Source organism: Bos taurus, chromosome 2, assembly GCF_002263795.3.
Source record: "Bos taurus isolate L1 Dominette 01449 registration number 42190680 breed Hereford chromosome 2, ARS-UCD2.0, whole genome shotgun sequence".
Taxonomy (NCBI): Eukaryota; Metazoa; Chordata; class Mammalia; order Artiodactyla; family Bovidae; genus Bos; species Bos taurus.
The window spans coordinates 52,067,774-52,088,052 of NC_037329.1; the positions used below are offsets into that span (position 1 = coordinate 52,067,774).

General features: G+C 37.3%; 1 long non-coding RNA gene across 1 annotated transcript in view; it reads right to left on the bottom strand.

Annotated features, from left to right (window-relative positions):
* The window catches only part of LOC132343016 (uncharacterized), a 372,811-nt gene extending 367,814 nt beyond the window's left edge, over positions 1 to 4,997 (bottom strand). Inside the window, exon 1 of the long non-coding RNA XR_009491660.1 lies at positions 4,316 to 4,997. This is a non-coding gene — a long non-coding RNA (uncharacterized lncRNA). The remainder of the gene's footprint in view (positions 1 to 4,315) is intronic.
* Between the last annotated feature and the right edge of the window lie 15,282 nt (positions 4,998 to 20,279).

Sequence of the window (20,279 nt, forward strand, 5' to 3'; positions counted from 1 at the left end):
TTATGAGCTCATGCCATTTGTGACAACATGTGCAGATACTGACGGTATTACGTCCAATTAAATTAGTCAGACAAAGTCAAATACCATATGATTTCACTTATACATATAATATGAAAGACAAAACAAACAAACAAAACAAAACTAGACTCATAGATACAGTGAACAGAGTGGTAGTTGCCAGAGCGGAGGAAGAGGTTAGGGATTGGGCAAGATAGGTGAGAGACATCAAGAGGTGCAGTTTTCCAGTTATAAAATAAATATCTCATTGCGTTGCAATGTACAGCACGGGAAATACAGTCAATAACATTGTATTAACCTTGTATCATGACAAATGGCAAATAGACATTTTGGTGATCATTTTCTAATGTATGTAAATCACTCTGTTGTACACCTGAAACTAACATAATATTGTATGTCACATTATACTTTAAAAATATTACTTCCAAAGCTCCAGATACTTCTTAAATATTATTTACACACATGCACACAAATAAATATATTTGTATATTGCATCTCTGCAAAAGAAAATTCAGCTACTGTATTTTAAAAAACAAAGACAGATGTATTTATATGTATTTTGACTATAGTTTTTTCAAAGCTAGATTATAAAATATACATAATTTTTTAGCTTTGAAAATTCAAAACTAATGTCTATCTCACTCTGTCCAAGACTTGTCAAATGACATAAAGTAGAACTGGTTATCCTGAAGTATGCCCTGAATAAAACAGCCAATTTCTTTTTTAATTAACAGGTAATGAGCTATTTTGTCTATTTATACAGATGCATAAATTTCAAGTTGTCATTTGTTTCAAACTGATTAAACAACATATTCATATTTCAAATATTATGAAGCTTTTCCTTGACTGTCTTTTTATCTTTAAAAGAAAACAATGCTAATAGTTTCCTTTTTCCTATATTCAACAACTATTTACGACCCCTTCTTGATGTGGGCTTTCAAAATACAAAGAAAGTTTGGCAAGTTTTCAATGGCCTTTTTAAAAGTCTGTTCTTAAGCGCTTGTATAAAAGCATAAAGAGCACTTCTTTGGAGAACTGATAATGTCCCACACTCAGTATTTGTATATTGAGTACTGTCAGTTATATTCTGTGTTTTCATTCACTGGAATCTGTTCTGTTAATCTGCATGTGACTGATTTCAGGGAAGCTATGTGATCAGAAGAAGTCAAAGTTAACATAACAATTCTCTTCTACAAAACATAACCCAAGACATTATGGGTCCAAATTTCAAAGCAAGTTACTGTATTTGCAAGTTTTAAGTCACACTTGGCAGTTTTTCCAAACACAGTGGTCAGGAACTGAAAAAAATAAACATGTGTTTCCAGGATTTTCTTTTCACATGCCACACAAAAAGTAATGTTACAACTATGTTTTCACTCCCTTTAAAAAGTTCTTCCTAAGGAGGAAAGCTCTGCTGATTTGTATTATTTTAAGGTAGATTTTACAAAATAACATTAAGGGGCAAGATAAATATTACTTTCACTGTATAAATGGAAGTTTAACTTCCCCACAGGGATTTCTTGAAAAATCTGATCTATTATTATGCAGTCATATTTTGTACTTTAAATCTCATACTTCAATTCAGAGTACTTAGCACTTTCCATCTTCCATGTGCCAAATAAAAAGGAAAATAAAAGAATCAAACTACATTCAATTCCTAGGCAGCAAGTCTACAGCCATTCCCATTTTGCCGAAAGATTAACTGAGGTAAAATAAGTGTATTATTTTCCTGAGGCTTAGCAAAGTCTTAGTAGTGGCAGAAGGATGAAAATTCACAGGTGTAGTTCTTATTCAAGACAGAGGAAACAATCAATCATAAAATGGGATTTCAGCAGTCTGTAAAGACCTCCAAACCCCAAAACATCTTTACTGCTGATAGGCCAGATGGTCTGAATATCCACTCCAACCTTCCCACCCTATCTAGAATTGTTTCAAAAATTATGACATTCAAATATATATTCAATATACATTCAAAAAAATGTACATTCAATATACATTCAAATACATTCGATATACTTTCAAAAAATGTAAATATCATAATTTGTGGGAATAACAATACCAGCCATCAACTCATTAAGAGGAATTTATTTGTCTGTTCCTGAACAAAGATCTGGAATGACAGAGAATAGGACCCAGGGTAAAAAGTGGATGGAGAATAAAGGATAAAAAAAGTATTCAGTGTGGAATCCTTCTTAGGTAGACTGGAAGCTAGTAGAGACCATTAACTGCCTTGGATAGGAGTAAGGCCCTGGATGAGGAGGGAAAAGATGAAACAATGATAGAATAAAATAGACCTCCCTGAGCAAGATGGGCGGTATAGGGATGTTTGCGGAGAAGATGGTTGCAAAGGATTATAAAACACAAGGGGAAAAAAACTGTTCCAGCAGCTGCACCCCTTGCTATTTACCCAAATGAGTTGAAAAGTTATATCCACACAAAAATCCACACAAAGATATTTAGAGCATCTGATGTCATGAATGCCAAATTTGGAAGCATCCAAGATGTCCTTCAGTAGATAAATAGATAAATAAACTGTGGTACATCTGGATAATAAAGTATTGTGCTTTGCTGTGCTAAGTCACTTCAGTCCTGTACAACTCTTTGTGACCCTTTGGATCTTAGCCCGCCAGGCTCCTCTGTCCATGGGATTCTCCAGGTAAGAATAGGGGAGGGGTTGCTGTGCCCTTCCTCCTTCAGCGGATCTTTCAAACTCAGGAATCAAGCCAGAGTCTCTAACACCTCCTGCATTGCCAAGCAGGTTCTTAACCACTAGCGCCACCTGGGAAGCCCAAATACAGTGTTACTTAATGCCAAAATGAAACAAGTTACTAAATCCTGAAAGACATGGCTGCTGCTGCTGCTAAGTCGCTTCAGTCATGTCCGACTCTGTGCGACCCCATAGATGGCAGCCCACTGGGCTCCCCCGTCCCTGGGATTCTCCAGGCAAGAACACTGGAGTGGGTTGCCATTTCCTTCTCCAATGCATTAAAGTGAAGTCACTCAGTCATGTCCGACTCTTAGCGACCCCGTGGAGGAACCTTAAATACATATGACTAAGTGAAATAAGTCAATGTGAAGAGGCTACATATTATGTGATTCCAGGCATATGACACTCTGGAAAAGGCAAAACTATAGAAACAGTGTGGACAAAACTAAGGAAACAGTAACATGATCAGTGCTAGGGTCAGAGGAGAAAGGAAGGTGAATAGACAGAGAACAGAAAATGGAAGTATATCTGACTTAAAGTTGTGTTAGTTTAATGTGCATAGCAAAGTGCCTCAGCTATATACACACACACACACACACACACACACACACACACACACACACACACAGATTCTCTTCCATTATAGGTTATGGCAAGATATTTATATAGTTCCCTGTACCTGAAGAACTATGGGTAGAGGTTCGTGACATCATACAGGAGGCAGGGATCAAGACCATCCACAAGAAAAAGAAATGAAAAAAGACAAAATGGTTGTCTAAGGAGGTCTTACAAAAATCTGAGGAAAGAAGAGAAGTGAAAGGCAAAGGAGAAAAGGAAAGATATACCCATCAGAATGCAGAGTTCCAAAGAATAGTAAGGAGAGATAATAAAGCCTTCCTCCATGATCAATGCAAAGAAATACAGGAAAACAACAGAATGGGAAAAACTAGAGATCTCATCAAGAAATTAGAGATACCAAAGGAACATTTCATGCACAAATGGGCACAATAAAGGACAGAAATGGTATGGCCCTAACAGAATCAGAAGATATTAAGAAGAGGTGGCAAGAATACACAGAAGAACTATACAAAAAAGATCTTCATGACCCAGATAACCATGATCGTGTGATCACTCACCTAGAGTTAGACATCCTGGAATGCAAAGTCAAGTGGGCCTTAGGAAGCATCACTATGAACAAAGCTAGTGGAGGTGATGGAATTCTAGCTGAGCTATTTCAAATCCTAAAAGATAATGCTCTGAAAGTGCTGCACTCAATATGCCAGCAAATTTGGAAAACTTAGCAGTGGCCACAGGACTGGAAAAGGTCAGTTTTCATTCCAATCCCAAAGAAAGACAATGCCAAAGAATGTTCCAACTTCTGCACAATTGCACTCATCTCACATGCTAGCAAAGTAATGCTCAAAATTCTCCAAGCCAGGCTTCAACAGTATGTGAACAGTGAACTTCCAGATCATCGAAAAAGCAAGAGAGTTCCACAAAAACATCTACTTCTGCCAAATACTTTGACTGCACAGATCAAAACAAACTGTGGAAAATTCTGAAAGAGATGGGAATACCAGACCACCTTACCTGCCTCCTGAGAAATCTGTATGCAGGTCAAGAAGCAACAGTTAGAAATGGACATGGAACAACAGACTGGTTCCAAATTGGGAAAGGAGTACATCAAGGCTGTATATTGTCACCCTGCTTATTTAACTTATATGCAGAGAACATCATGCAAAATGCCAGGCTGGATGAAGCAGAAGCTGGTATCAAGATTGCTGGGAAAAATATCAATAACCTCATATACACAGATGACATCACCCTTATGGTAGCAAGCAAAGAGGAACTAAAGAGCCTCTTAATGAAAGTGAAAGAGAAGAGTGAAAAAGCTGGCTTAAAACTCAACATTCAAAAAATGAAGATCATGGCATCTGATCCTATCACTTCCTGGCAAATAGATGGGGAAACAATGGAAACAGTGACAGACTTTATTTTCTTGGGCTCCAAAATAACTGCAGATGGAGACTGCAGCCATTAAATTAAAAGACACTTGCTCCTTGGAAGAAAAGCTATGACAAACCTAGACAGCATATTAAAAAGCAGAGACATTACTTTGCTGATAAAAGTCCATATAGTCAAAGCTATGGTCTTTCTAGTAGTCATGTATGGATGTGAGAATTGGATCACAAAGAAGGCTGAGCATCGAAGAATTGATGCTTTTGAACTGTGGTGCTGGAGAAGACTCTTGAGAGTCCCTTGGACTGCAAGGAGATCAAGCCAGTCAGTCCTAAAGGAAATTAATCCTGAATATCCATTGGAAGGTCTGATGCTAAAGCTGAAGCTCCAATACTTTGGCCACCCGAGGCAGAGCTAACTCATTAGAAAAAATCCTGATGCTGGGAAAGATTGAAGGCAGGAGGAAAAGAGGATGACAGAGGATGAGATGGTTGGATGGCATCACCAACTCAATGGACATGAGTTTGAGCATCTGGGAGATGGTGAAGGACAGGGAAGCCTGCATGCTGCATTTCATGGGGTTGCAAAGAGTCAGACATGACTGAGCAACTGAACAACAATTCCCACAAATCTCTACTCTATTCTCTACCTACACCAAACCATGGGCACCAATTTTTTCCCTCAATGCATTTTCATAGAGAAGCTACTTCCCATAACACATACCATCCCCAAAAGCCTAAACTCTCTCTTACTCCAGTCAATGCACCTCACCAAATCTATCACAATGGAACTCCATGTTCCTCAAGGTTCAACTTAACTTTCATCTACAATTGGAAGTCTTTTCATGAAAGCCCAACCTAGATCAGGAGTCTCCATTGCTAGAAGATCTAATGGGTCCATCTTGTGCTAATGGTACCAACTAGGACAGGCACCAAAAAGTTGAAAAAAAATTGATTTGAAATCATCTGATTTTTTTGAAAACAATAAAATACCACATGGAGCAAAATAAAAGCTTTGCTCGTCTTCATTGCACTGGTTTTATAGTTTAACATTATTTTTATGCTAATTACAAAGCTGTACATCATAATCTACTCAGCGGGTATCAGTGGGTATCCTACCTTACTGCTCCCATATGTAAGATACCCTCTATAATTGTTGCTTTCCTTGAACATCACTCCAACTGGAATGTGGCTTTCTCTTGAACAGGAACTGTGGCTTGCCTTGTTTATACCTAGTGGTCATTATGATGCCTGCCAAATACTAGGAGTTCAATAATTCTTATAAAGAGAAGGAAAAACAGAGGAACTAAGGGAGGATGGAAGAGAAGAATGGAGAGAAAGAATAAAGTGGGAGGAAAGAAGGAAGTTCCTTCTAGCCCTAATATTTTGTGCGTCTAATTTTGAAACTGAATTCTCAATGTTCCTTTTGCCCAGAGAGCATTGATAGCAACATACAGAAACACAGCTTTGAACATGGACAATTTTGAAAGGAGGCTAAAATCAGTCCTTATCAAACCCACACTACTCTAAGGATGAGACGATTGTTCCCTGGCTCCAATCTAAAAAGGCTTTTAATGTAAATCCAATCTCAAATTTAAGCTCCCACAGGACAAAGGACTAGTCACTATCCAGCATGTTCCCTGAGCTGCCTCATTCCTAATACTACCTCAAGATACCCTCTGGGCTACCAAGGTCTCAGGTACAAACTAGAGGATCCCAAAGGCTAGGCATCTCTACATGTCAACTTTCTGACAAACCTTAACGTGTGACAATCCAGTAGATGGTCCAAAGTGTGGTGTGTTCTGCTCACACCAAACCATGGACAATGGTCTCCCCTCCTACCCTATCTGCACAATAACAAAAGCCTACAAACCCAATAGGTCACAGGACCCTTTTTTCCATTAAAAAAATAACAAAATGCTAAACTGAGCATATGCTAAATGAGAGCCAAAGTATTTTGAAAAGTTTTAATGAATTCTTATGACAAGAATTATATTATGCATAATAATGCATAATATAAACATCTGTATTTAAGGAAGATAATGATTTAGCTCCAGGAAATAATAGCTAAGCAGTGATAAGTTAAGCAAATGTTTTACAATTAATGGAAATAAAAATTACATATTATTACAGTTAAGGGATGCTGAGTGAACGGGATAGGAGGTAACTCATACCAATGGACTCTAAAGCAAGAGAGAATTAAAGGTTCTATAAAACAGATTTTCTCTCAAAGAGGGAACTGAAAGGAGATCAAGCTTCTTGAAGTTCAAAGATGTTAAATTCTACTATTTAAAACCCATTACATATGTAGTTACTGGCATAGCCATTTCTTACCTTCAACAGAGTCAATTTGCCTCTTAAAATGAGATATTTAAAGGCAGACTCTTGGCTTGGTGTCTTGGATAGCAGATCACAGAGCTCCAAAGCTCTTAAGACTCTGTAGCACTAGTTCTTACTAAGTCATAATTAACTTCATTGGGAGTTACATGATAGCAACTTAGAACAGAATTTGGCCAAACATTTTTAGTATTCTTCCACTTGGTAGTTACTACTTCAGTGGGAATCTCAAGTAAGAACCAGAGGGCAGAATGTGGCCCACAAGGAGAAGCACATCAAGTAATTGGCCCAATTTATAATGCCAATAACAGAGTGTATTAAAATCTCCCATGAAGCATCCTCATTAGTTCGTTGATTTCATCATAAATGTAAATTCAACCAAAATGACTACTCAGATCTTTCACCAAGTCTCCATGAAGGCCAGTGTGTAGGAGAGACTATGGCTAGAGAACGGCTCCACATACCCGATAACCACCCTAGAAGGCCAATTATGTAAAAACTAAGTAAAGCTAGATGCTGTTTGGCAGTGTAACCACATAATAAATTCTTGTTGATGCAAGAAATAGGAGCCATCACAGCACTAGTCTGGGCATTAAATATCTGAAGAATAAGATTTAGGCCTAAAATTTGGACTTGCGTTTCAAAATGAAAACCCAACACTAGGCTCAGAATAATAGCTATAATGATAGTTACATATTAGAAAAGTTTATATATAATATGCAATTTTTCACTACCATTAATTGTGGAACATAACATTTCCTGAAACTGAATCCTGATTCTTTCTTCAAAACTGTTTATATATAGTGCATGGCCTAATTTTTATCATAAAAATGGAGACTTTTCTTTAACTTGCTTGTTTTAAATTACAGAATTTATTTGGAAACTAATTTTAGGGAATTAGCAACTTAACATTTGAATTTAAAGGACAATCAAAAATCACAAACTGATACAGAATATGGGAAAACAATATTTTAAAAATATCTTCCTGTCTTCGCCACCTATGTTCCTCCCAGTAATTCACCTGAGACACTATAGAAGACAACTAAATTATTTCCTGAGGGCCATCTCACAATCCCCTTGATATGGTGTCTTGGCCAGATTTTCAATTGAAGGTCATTAACACTACTTTCCCAACAGACTGAACAGACTCTTCTTTGTCATGAAGTCCTCATTCTCAGCCACCACCACCTCACCCCGCAGCAGCCCCTACTTCTCAATGGCCATAGCATTGAGAAACAAGAGAAAAATTATACCAATATGTCCTATCAAGTAAAGCAGACTGCTTTCCCATTGGCCAGCCCATCCATCAATGCACCATGTTTGTTAACATTCTGAAAGACATTTGTGCAAAGAACAAATTGACGGAGCCCATGTTTATATCAGAAATTTCAGAAATGGCAAGAGATTTATTCATGGATCTTAACACCCATTCAGACTGTCATAAAACACAAAGGACCAGATTCAATAAAAACTCTCTCCAACTTCCACAACACTAAAGTCTGTGTGAGCCTTCAAAACAAAATCAATTTTTCCAGTTTTGCAAAGGGCTGTTCAGACTTCAGTAGCATGGAAGCCAGCTGGGGCATTTCCTTACTCATCCCCTAAATTAGTTTCAAAAGTACTTTTGAGGACCACATTTGATCAGAAGAATTTGCATGCTTTTTTTCTCCCTTCCTTTTTTCTTTTTACATATTTCAGAGTACATCACATGGAGAACAAACAACAGAACTGCAACATATGTCTCATGCAGTTAAAAGCTTTAAAACTGGCCCGTAAAACAGAATTCTTTGGTACACAGTGAAAAATATTTTTTGATTCCATAATCCATACTGCAGTAAAGTTGGGCCTAATCATTTTTAAAAGTCGCTGTGTCCATGGACAGCTGTTCTTCATACATACTGGGAATGTTTCCTTTACATTCCTAAGGACATAAGAGCTTGACATCAAGCCAATACCTCTAGAAATGGTGAAAGCTAAACACACCCCATACTGATGCTTTTACTCTCCCAACAAACTTTCTCCCACAACTAAAATGTTAAAACTTTTACCCCACAGCCCACATTCTGAGATTAGTCCAATAACTAATGTTCTGTCCAAGTAAAATACATTTTGTCATAGCTTGAAAATGTTACCTTTCACAGAAGTATAGTATTTCTGACCAGCAGGGAACATATGTCAACATTATCTATTATTACCCAATGTCAGGACCAAAAAGGGAAGGTGGGTGGTGGATGTTAATAACGACTTAAGCGATTTCTAAAAGAGGCATTTGAGAAGTACAAAGCCAGAAGTTTCAAATGTTTTGTCTTATTTTCGCTGTGTCAGCAACCTGCCCCCCCTCCACCTCCGCCGCCACCAAGAACAAATCTAATGCTGCCTCCGACCCAATGCCTAGTTCTCTTTTCAATTTTAGCCAACGCTTTGCTAAGCTGGAAAGTTTGAAAAATACCCTAGAAAACTTCTCTACCAGAAATGAAAAACAAAAACATATGACCAGCAATGATGAAAGCAACTCCCACTCGCTAAGAAAAAGATTTTCAATCACAGAAGCACACAGCTTTTGGATTTGAAAATTTATTTTCATTTTTCAAGCTACTTGTCTGGTGTTTAGATTTGGGGGGTTGGGTTTCTTGTTTGACACTGGAGGAGGCAGGGGAAATGCATGTTGGGGGTGTAATTTTATTTAAGCAATTTTCACAAAGGTAAGCAGAAAGTATTCTTCCCACCCTTCAGGGCTGCAGAGAAGACAATGCCCAATCCTCACTTCAGTGTGCGTATCCCCTGCAGGAGGGGATGAAAGTCACAGCTGGCAACAGTTCCACAGGAGGAAATGTGTCTCCCACTTTTCCTAAAGTTGGATCAAGTTGTGGCACAAAATACATAGTGAACCCGTGCCCCCAATCCTGGGCAGTCATGACCATGAACTGCAAATGTGTTTGTAGGTACCATATGCATATGCATGCATGCTCAGTCATGTCTGACTCTTTGCAACCCTGGAGACCTGTGCACTTTCCATCAAGGACATAGCGTCGTGAGATTCTGAGCCTGTTGGAAAGTAGCTTCTCATTTAGTCAACTGTTTGGTTACTGTAAAAATGAATCTTTCCCTTTGAAGAAGTCATTCAGAAAAGATTATAAAATAAAAGCAAAGAAATAGATCCCTCATGCTAGGAGACTCTTAGAGCTACAGAAGATTCAACCCATGGGACAGGACATGTCACAAGACTGTGGAGGAAGGTGGTAATGCTTACTGTCTTGACTTTTGAAGGAAGTAATTTTAATTCATTCTTCCTCATCTCACTCAGTTTCTGAGGACAGAAATCATGGAAATATAGTTCCTTCTAGACACATTACTAAAGGGGAAAAAAATTAATCCTATTTACTTAAGTAGTAAATATTGCTACCCAAACAGTATTTTCATTGCTAAGCTGCAGAAGTCCATAATCATCCCACAACTAATGGTGGGTCCCAAGCAATCAAATTATAGAGAATTTTCTGCTCTTCATGAGATGTGATGACGCCCAAAGCACCAAGCAGAGGAGAGTGCTTTGAGGTAATTCTTCCAGTGTTGTAGGAGAGTTGGAATTGCCTAGGTTTCTTTGGTTCATTATTCCCTCTCACCTACTCCTCTGGGTCCATGTTTGTAATATGGTGTTAAGGCCAGGGGTTTGCTTACATTCACGGTAGAGGAAAAAGTTAACTGACCACCTCTCATTTAGAACATGGCTTCTGTGAAGCTAACAAACCACAGAAGATGTCGTACAAAAAATAGTACCAAACCTAGAGTGTCCTCTAAAAGAATCATTAAATGTTAAGATGGAAAAAAAAAAAAAAACCTTCAAAGCTCAACCTCAATCTTTAAAAGTAAGAATTGAAGCCAAGAGACAGAGCAATTTGCTATGTCACACAGCTTAGTAGGTACTCTGATTCTACTCCATTTCAGCACGACATCATGGATAACAGTGTTGAAGCTAGGGTCCTGGTCCCCTTAGGGCAGGTAATGTGCATAGCAGATTGAAAAGGATGTGAGGGGACCCTAAATTAAGATGCTATTTACATGTGCTTCTTCCCATATGATGTGGGCACTTTTCTGCAAGTATCCTTCAATTTTAAAAGAAAGAAAAATAATTAAATACAGTTAAAAAATACATATGTCATTTCCAATTTTAAAAAAATCTCTAAATACAAAATTTTAAGATAAAATAAAAACTACATATAAAGAGGGCTGACTTATATTAGACCATCATTTCAACCTAAACAATGGGAAATAAGAATTCCAATAAGGTAAACACTAACATATGTCTTCAAAATAATATTAATAATAATTTTCAATTGAAATGTACTAGTCAGGTTACACCATAGTCTACTTCTCATTTCTCTTGATCTTTAAAGCAACCTGTTCTATAAGGAGAAATTTTATTTGTATCATCATGTTAGAACTATGAAAACTGAAGTTCAGAGAGATTTATCAACTTGCCAAAGCTGACACAGCTCGTAGGCTGGTACAGGCTGAAGACGAAGCTGGGTATTTTGACCTCTGCATAGTTAAATATTCTCTCCACTGCAATGTGTTACCAGTAGTTATAACGTCTTGCCTTTGTGCGAACATAGGACATTCTCATTCCACACAAATACATATCAAAGTTTAGGCACTTTATGGGAAATTTCCTGGCAGTCCAGTGGTTAGGGCTCCAAGCTTCCACTGCAGGAGGCACAGGTTTCATCCTTGGTCAGGGAACTAGGATCCCACAAGCCATGCGGCCCAGCCAAAACAAAAACTTCACTGAAAAGATTAGACACTTTGGGGATTACGAACGTGGAATGGAAACCTATCTTCAAGAAATTTGTTTTTTCTTAAGGAAGTGAAACAGCTTAGTTTTTAAGATATAAGTTCAATCACCAAAAATTAATCTTATGGGACAATTTTCTCTTCACTTGCATTTTGAGATGGCCAAAGACTAAGAAAAGCTGAAGAAGCATTTTAGGCTAAAACTGCCAAGAACTAAGTTCCCTTTTGAGGCTAGAAACATTTTTAGGGGTGGAAGTGGGGGAAGAGCTGATATTTTAATTGTTTCTCTCTGCTGGTGCATGACTCATGAGTAGACTTCTTGCCTTACAGAGAGATTAATAGACATTAAAGAAAATATCACTGTCAATTTTTGGTTTTTGACAAATCTGGAATCTAAGACATATAAACAATTCATAATTTCTACCACGTTTTACCTAGTAAAATTTGCAGATTAAAAAGCAAAAAGTTTGGAAGAAACAAGAAAATTAAAAGATGAAATTATGTCTGGTCCTTCTTCCTACCAGTGTTATCTGAGCAGCAAACTTGGTTGAGCTTTGGAGGCTTTGTCAGTTTTAAAGGTGAGCACATTGATTTATTTGTGTGTTAGCTTCTTGGGGACAGGTTACATGGTCTGCTTCAGAATTATTCTGGAACATTTTCCTAGTTAATATCATCACAATTCTTTCTTTTTATATTGGCCAATGATTAATGGACATTTGCCTGAATTTGAGTTGAGAGTTAATATACCATATTAGACTGCAAATGACAGGCTCCCTTTCTTCAATTTATTTGAGGCTTCTTGCAGAATAGTAAAACATAACACGGATCCAGATGCAAAAACTAGCCAAGAACAGACAGGGGAAAGGATTATGCCAAATTTAACATAACTGAAATAATCAAGAATGGTAGAATTTAGTCAGTTATTTTGACCCTCTTATTACCAATTTGGAACATCACACAGTTAGTATGTTTGGTTGCCATAAGACAAATAGCCATAAGATTTTAAAATATCAAAGTGATAAGCTACAACCAAATTAGCATGTAAATTAGTGCAATCTTTCTGAAGAAAAGGGCACTAACATGAAATAAAAGCCTAAAATCTGTATATATTTTGACTGACAATTTCACTTCTGGAAATACGTTTTAAGAGAATAATCAAGAGTACAAAGACTATGAACAAATATTTAGCTACATGGAATATTTGTCCCAACCATACTTATAGTCTTTAAAAGATGAGAAACAATCTAAATGCTCAATAAAAGGGGATTAATTAAATAAATAATGGTGCAGCCAAGATAAAAAGTGTTATGAAAGAATATTTAATAACACTGAAATATATTCAATATGCATTCTTACCTCAAAAGATATTTTTTAAAAAATTACAATTGGGTTTACATTTTTAATGTGTATTTAACATAATATACATACAAGAAATGCTTGAAAGAATGTGCACTATTAACAATGGCTATTTTTAAATTGTGGAATTGTGGGCAGTTTCTAATTTTCCTCATTTTATGTTTTCTATACTTCCAAATTAGCACATAAATTAGTGATCTTTCTGAAAAAAAGGGCACTAACATGAAATAAAAGCCTAAATCTGTATATATTTTACATATACAGATATACATTTTGTATATACAGATACACAAAATATACAGATATATTTTGTATATACTGCTGCTGCTGCTGCTAAGTTGTTTCAGTCATGTTCGACTCTGTGTGACCCCATAGATGGCAGCCCACGAGGCTCCCCCATCCCTGGGATTCTCCAGGCAAGAATACTGGAGTGAGTTGCCATTTCCTTCTCCAATGCATGAAAGAGAAAAGTGAAAGTGAAGTCGCTCAGTCATGTCTGACTCTTCGCGACCCCATGGACTGTAGCCTACCAGGCTCCTCCGTCCATGAATTTTCCAGGCAAGAGTACTGGAGTGGGGTAATGATGTCCATTTTTTATAATGTACATCAATTACTTTGGCTAAGAGAAAATCAAAATATTTTTTTAAACAAAAAAGAAATAGCTACCACCATGCTACAGAAGTATTTGTCAATTAAGCAAAAACAAAAAAATGTTATAGGCACATTATTTAAGTTATTTTCCATTCAAAGTGAAAACTCACTTCCAGCAAAAAATGAAAATAAACTACATTGGTTATTTTTAATTACCCTACTTCTTAGGGACCATCCTATAAGGTCAAATATTCAAATTATCTGAGGACAATATTGAAGTCAGTTTAAACATAGCAGTGTTGTTCAGTGGACTACAGCCTTGATATTTAATCTGCTGTTATGAATTTACATAATCTTTCAGTGTCTCAGTTTAATTACTAATAAAAAAGGGACAGGCTGTGAGTCATACTCAGCTCATTGAAGAATATTAGCCCAATCAAACCAAAAAGATGCTTTAATTTCATTTGGTCCTAGTTCCTGCTTTAGAACAGAATTAAAAACAAATATAGAGAAAGAGATGGAGAAAGTGAGTCACCTAATTTACATCTAACATAATGCAAACAAGTATTTCTTAATAGGTATTCAGTATCTGAAGTGCTAAATTATAACAACTTAGAAACGACTTCTTAATGGAAAAATCTTAGCATTTTTAATCTTACTGCAGATATTCTACCTTGTCAATTCAAAACCCATCTAATTTGGGGGGAAAAAAATCTTTTACTTAGAGACAAAGGTATGTCACCATACATCTCAAACTAATTAAATATAAACCTCTCCTGGAGTAATGGTTCAAAGAAAAAGGCAAATTATATTTTATAACTCAGGCAAAACAGTCATCCACCAAAAGAATATTGCCTTCTTTTAATTATTAGAATAAATCATTCCATGGAAAACTGTTTGGCACGTAGTGAAGATAAGATGATAAATATAACACAAAACAATAAAAGGAAATAGAGTCTCTGTTCAGCAAACTCATGCTAGTTGCAAGTGAAACCACTGAGGCACCACATACCAAGGCACCTCAGAGGCCTCAAAATGTCTCTGGGATTTCACATAAGTCTTGGATATAACCTGCTGCTGCTGCTGCTAAGTCACTTCAGTCGTGTCCCCATAGACAGCAGCCCACCAGGCTCCCCCGTCCCTGGGATTCTCCAGGCAAGAACACTGGAGTGGGTTGCCATTTCCTTCTCCAATGCATGAAAATGAAAAGTGAAAGTGAAGGTGCTCAGTCGTGTCCGACTCTTCGCAACTCCATGGACTGCAGCCTGCCAGGGAGTGGGGTGCCATTGCCTTCTCCTGGATATAACTTAGTCTGATTAATATTGACCCAAGAGACTTCCCTGGTGGTCCACTGGTTAAGAATCCACCTGCCAATGCAGGTGACACGGATTCCCTGGTCAGGGAACTAAGATACCATATGCCAAGGGGCAACTGAGACTATGGGCCACAACTGTCCAGGCTGCATGCCCTAGAGCCCGTGCTCTGTAACAAGAGAAGCCTTTGCAATGAGAAGCCAGTACAATGCAACTAGAGAGTAGCCCCTACTCATCACAGCTAAAGCCCATGCACAACAATGAAGACCCAGTGCAGCGATAAACAAACAAATTGTTAAAAGACTGACACAATTTAATTTTTAATAAATGGCCTTTTATAGTATTCCAACTAAAAATATTTAAATCTATTTTCTTAAAAAAAATGTATTTGTTGTTAGCAGAAAAGATGCGGTAGATATGTTATTCACTAAGTATCAGTCACATAAATATGGAGCTGGTGGGTTTTGCTTGACCAGGTAGAATATTAGGCATTTGGAGGTAAGGGAGTAGGTTGGAGCACAGCATGGGATGTTGCCTGAGTTTATTTTTAAGTAGTCTCCCTTTTCCCAAGACATTTGTGGCATTGAGGACCCAGGTGAGTTGGTAAAATATTTTCATGTCTTTGGTTTTGAGCCCCACAATAGATACTTGGAAACTGCAGTTGCAAGAAATTGGGCTAAACTTTGTTATTTTAGTTAAAAGAAAGAAAATAGGGACTTTCCTGGTTTTCCAGTGGTTAGGACTCCAAAATTCCACTGCTAGAAGTGCAGGTTCAATCCCTGGCCAGGGAAATAAGATCCCTTATGTCACAAGACATGCCCCCCAAAAAAAGAAAAAAAGACTTACAAGTTATCACTACTTACTATCTCCCTGATTCAGCTGCCCAGTATTCTTCATGGTCCTTGTAAAAAGTCTTTTTCCATAGACAGATCTGCCCAATCTATGATAAGGTTTTCTGGCACTGTGGAGAAGACTGTTCATTCCTCACTTTTCCTAGACGTAACTTTGTCATGGTGCCTAGCTCTCTATTGTCTAATAACTTCCTATGAAGCTCCCCCTTCATACTCACCATCCAGTACTATAATTTTCTCCAGAAAATGGCACGTACCCTTGAAAGTATCTCCTCTTGAGATACATATCCTATATCAGCAATTTAGCTCTTTCTAAATTGCTATTGGGTCTACTTCAAGTAATTGCACCCCTCCCCTGCCTTTATTCTTAACTATGTAGATCTTAACTAGAACTGGGTCCACTAACCCATCTCCCAGTTAGGGTACTCAATGCTTCTCATTACCTCCATGGTTCTTCCAACAATATTTGGAAAATTGTGAGACACTTAGGAGAAAATCCCAGTTCTCTGGGCCCACTAAGCCTAGCTTAGTGAACTTTAGCTCATTCTCATGAAGACTGGCACTCCTGACACACTGAAAGAACACAGATACATGAGAAACAGAAAATCTCTAATAACAACATGGTTTGCACATAGAGAAATCAAAAGTGTAACATTTGACACTACATAACTCACATTTCTTAGTCTGTTCAGATACAAGAATATTATGAAAAAGGAAAAGGAATAAGTATAGAGTATATTTTGCAAGAATTTGGTCCTGAATATAAACAATAAGCAAAGAAGGGTTAAATAGGGTGCTGCTGCTAAGTCACTTCAGTCGTGTCCGACTCTGTGCAACCCCACAGACGGCAGCCCACAAGGCTCCCCCGTCCCTGGGGATTCTCCAGGCAACAACACTGGAGTGGGTTGCCACTGCCTTCTCCAATGCAGGAAAGTGAAAAGTGAAAGTGAAGTCACTGAGTCTTGTCCGACTCTTATCGACCCCATGGACCGCAGCCCACCAAGCTCCTCCATCCATGGGATTTTCCAGGCAAGAGTACTGGAGTGGGGTGCCATTGCCTTCTCCAAATAGGGTGAGTAGAGCTAAGAGAATGGGGGGGGGGTGGTTTCATTTATATGAATACTTTTTCAGATAAAGGAGATCTGATTATTTCTATAATGTTGGTAGCTACCATTTAGTGAATACTCTATCATGGAGTTCTCTCCACACATTTTTCTAATTTAACCTATACAATTGCCCTTCCTTATCTCCCTTTTTTGGGATGAGGAAATCAAGGGTCAGAGAAATTAAGTAATTTCTACACTGTCAAATAGCTAGTGAAAGACAGAATCTTGTTCAAACTGAGGTCTACAGACTCTAAAGTTTGTATACTACTACAAAAACGAAAGCAGTGAAGAGGGAAAGGTTAGTGGTACAGGAAAAGAGCTTGCAATTGTTTGAATAAACAAAGCTTCAAGAGAAGCTAGAAAAATTGTATTTAGAAGAGAAGTATAGGAGGAAAAGTATCCCTTGGAAGGTGGAAACATACTTACTTCTCATAGACAAAATGAAAAAGTACATTAAAAATTAAATGGTTCTATATTTTAAGGTGACATTACAATAAAGTAGTATTGAATGATCATCCAGAAAGTTAGTTTGTGTGGGGCTTTGAAACTAAATACCTGCCCTAGATGGTATGGCTAAAACTTTGTTGAAGAGTAGATTTTGGTGCAACAGGTATGTGTTGGACATTAGCCAGGCCACCTAGCTATTAATCTTATAATTAGTTTCATTAACTTTCCAGATGGCCCCACATTACAAGCCACAAGCAAGGAAGACTGCACTCCTTAAATCTATGTTATACAGTCTTACGTAGTAAGAATTACAGTAACCACAATATAGTCCAATGATGAGCTTTAGATTGAGTCAAGAGAGCTTAGTTCTAGTTGTAGACTTACTAGCTAATCTTCTGAGCCTAATAAATTTCCTTAACTTGATTGTGGCCCATATTTCCAGTCTGTGTAGGAGGGGATTAATTTTTTCAACAAACATTCATTTAAAGAGCTTGATGTAGCAGGAACAATTATATGTGCTACAGAGTTACAATTATTTATGCTACATTCTATACCCAAAGTCTCTACTCCTGGAATTTACATCCTAGTAAGGGATAGCAGACCAAAAAAAAAATCACACAAAAAAGCAAATCAGTAAACAAGGTCTCAGAAAGTAATATGTAAAAAAATTCAGGGAAATGTGAGGGAATATGCAACAAGGAGATAAATTTCAGATTCTTACTATATCAGAGGAAGAGGCGATGGTGGCTTTTGGAGAAATATTGTATATAGTCAGGATAGCAAAAATGATCTACTAATGGATTGTATATGGGATAGTAAAGGTAATAAGGAATCAAAGATAAGTCCTAGTAGTTTTTCTTTTCAAGACCAACATCAATGAGGTCAACATTTATGGAGCTGGAGAAAAATGGTGACGATCAGGTCTGAGGATTGGTAAATAGAGTTCCATTAATTGGCTATTAGACATTGTCCTCCATGATCTCCGAGGTTAATTCCAGTTATAAAATTCATCAGATAGGCCATTTTGAGAGACGAGAGATATCTTTGTGTCAGTGAATAAGACAGAATAGAAACGGTGGCCAAAAGAATCTAAGACATATATACAAACTGTGTGAGAGCCCATATTAACTCTAAGATGTGATCAATTGCAGATCCATATTGTAATCTCTAAAAAAAAAAAAAATCATGAACTTAAGCATTTATTTCACAGAGTATTAAGATCAAGTATAGGACAAAGAAGAAGATGTTGATCTAGAACCAAGGTTATTAGAGACGTAGTATATTAGAAATCAAGCCCTGGAGATCGATGCATATCATACGGAAGATGACACACATCTGAAAGACAGGCAAGCAAAGCAACGATGGCAGAGACCTCTCTCAGCCACTGGCTTATGCAAGAATTCATGTTTCCTCTCTATTCTCAAACAATAAATGGGCTAGGAGACTATAGGGATATGCCTGGGTGGGTTTAGTGTGAAACCTGCCATTTTATTTTGTGAGGGCTGGACTTATCACCTCAGAGGTGAGAAAAACAGGTGTGAAAAACATACCCCCTTCCCATACCCATTCTTCTAATAAGCGCATTCTTTAAAAAAAAAAAAATTCTTTATTCAGATAACAAATTATTCCCATAGCCCCTATTTCCCAAGGCTACACTTCACTTTCTTCAATAGAATTGTCCCAAACTCTTGGAATCAGAAAATAGTATCATGATAAGTTCAGAGAAATACAAGGTTAACTATGGAATACACTTTCATTTCACTTTGCCACAAGTTACTATACTTGAAAATACATTTGAAGAATATCTTTCATAAGAAGACACTCCTAAAATGTTGTTAGGCACCATAAGGAATATTTCTGCCCCCTTAAAGGAACCACAGTGTTGCAGTCATCACCACTGGCCCAAGACAGATGACTCACTGTCATTTTTCAACCAGAACGAGATACAACCAAGAATCATAATGAGAGATACTGCAAAAGAGAGCATTTTGTAAATTGTAGTGTAATATGAAAAGATAAGATGCGATTCTTATTCAATCATGAGGAAATAATGCTGGTTATCAGGGAGTGGAATCCCTATAGAGTTATCATTCCTTAAGGCTGGATCACAAATGTGGTCACAACCAAAGCTAGGGTTGAACAGTCTAAGCGACTACTATTGCTGAGACGAATGGTGACTCGACATGGGCAGCATCAATGTGACCATAAAAGTTTCACTTCAGCACTAGATATTTGATATTCAGTAGCACTGGAAAAGGTAAAGGGTGGTTTTTTTCACGCCTTTTTATACTTGGTAAGTGATAGGTCCCACCCATTAGAGCTCTAATTTATTTTAAATAATAGATTTCACCCAAAAAATCTCACCTAAACCACTGTCTCATGTATTTCTATTGAATTGTAACCTCTTTTTTTAAGTACAGAAGTTGAAATTATCCCCTAGCAAACTTAGATTTGCAAACTCATTTATTTGATAAATTTATTTTATACCCTTCTTTCCTACTCACATGAAATCCTGGCTTCACTATTTTTCCCTGTCCTCCTAATACTATCCACTCTCTGATTCTCTTCTAAGTTCACATACATACAGGTCTCCATCATCACAGAAAATGTAAGATTCAGTATTTTAAGGCTTTCTTCATTCATCATATTTAAAAATGCTTTCTTCTCAACCTCCTTGGATCAGTAAAGTAAGAATGTTTTTGCAAAAACACACATAAAAACATATTTAGTATATTTTACTTAGTTTTAACTAATATGCTGAACATTTCTAAATGCCTCTCCTCCTTTATAAACTGCCAACATCACAT